Source organism: Myxocyprinus asiaticus, chromosome 29 (genome assembly GCF_019703515.2).
Source record: "Myxocyprinus asiaticus isolate MX2 ecotype Aquarium Trade chromosome 29, UBuf_Myxa_2, whole genome shotgun sequence".
Taxonomy (NCBI): domain Eukaryota; kingdom Metazoa; phylum Chordata; class Actinopteri; order Cypriniformes; family Catostomidae; genus Myxocyprinus; species Myxocyprinus asiaticus.
The window spans coordinates 1,648,956-1,650,000 of NC_059372.1; the positions used below are offsets into that span (position 1 = coordinate 1,648,956).

Sequence of the window (1,045 nt, forward strand, 5' to 3'; positions counted from 1 at the left end):
TACATGCATCAACCGGCAGCCAGTGGAGAGAGACAAGGAGTGGTGTAACATGAGCTCTCTTTGGTTCATTAAAGACCAGACGTGCTGCTGCATTCTGGATCATTTGGAGGGGTCTAATTGCACATGCAGGGAGGCCTGCAATGAGAGCGTTACAGTAGTCCAGTCTAGTGATGACAAGTGACTGGACAAGCAGTTGTGTGGCATGTTCAGAGAGGAAGGGTCTTATCTTCCTGATATTGTAGAGTGTAAATCTACATGATCTTGCGGTCTTTGAGATGTGGTCTGTGAAATTTAGTCTGTTGTCGATGGTTACCTCTAGATTTCTGACTGATTTGGAAGGCGTTACTGTAGTTGAACCCAGCTGCTCTGTGATGTTGTGTTCAACAGCAGGGTTGGCTGGAAAGACAAGGAGTTCGGTCTTGGTTGGGTTGAGTTGCAGGTGGTGCTCCTTCATCCAGGGTGAGATGTCTGCCAAACAGGCTGAGATTCGAGCAGTCACTGTGGTGTCACTGGGCTGGAAAGACAAGTAGAGCTGTGTATCATCGGTGTAGCTGTGGTCAGAGAAACCATGTGCCTAATAAATAAATAAATAAACAAATAAAGATCTTCATTAAATTATAAAAACACACTGAAAAATAATCCAAACACACTGTCATGTAATCCAAAAATATGCCGCATGTTGTACAATATAAATTAATTGGTTTCATGAAAGTAACAAAGATTATTTGATTGAACTTGACTACATTAGATTACACAAAACAAAGTCATTTTTAAGGGTTAGGTGGATTTCAGCACCACGGGTCCTGTGGACAGCGCCGCGCGCACATCTCCCACACAGGCGCGTGCCCGAGACAGCGTAACGCGCGTGTCCAAACTGGTTTATAATTTTTTATTTCTTTATTTATCACCCCTCCAGCTGTCCGTTTCTCTCACACCGACAGCGACGGTAACGGGAGTGACGTCACAGGCGACCGGAGAGGCTGCTCGTAGTTCAGGTTCTGAAGGAGCCCAGAAGAGTCCAGACAGCAGCAGCGGTGCAGGTGAA

General features: G+C 45.6%; 1 protein-coding gene across 1 annotated transcript in view; it reads left to right on the forward strand.

Moving 5' to 3' along the window:
- The first annotated feature begins 967 nt into the window (after positions 1 to 967).
- The window catches only part of LOC127420292 (F-box only protein 41-like), a 22,445-nt gene continuing 22,367 nt past the window's right edge, over positions 968 to 1,045 (forward strand). Inside the window, exon 1 of the mRNA XM_051662461.1 lies at positions 968 to 1,045. This exon is cut by the window's right edge and continues 39 nt beyond it. The gene's annotated coding sequence lies outside the window, so the exon portion shown is untranslated.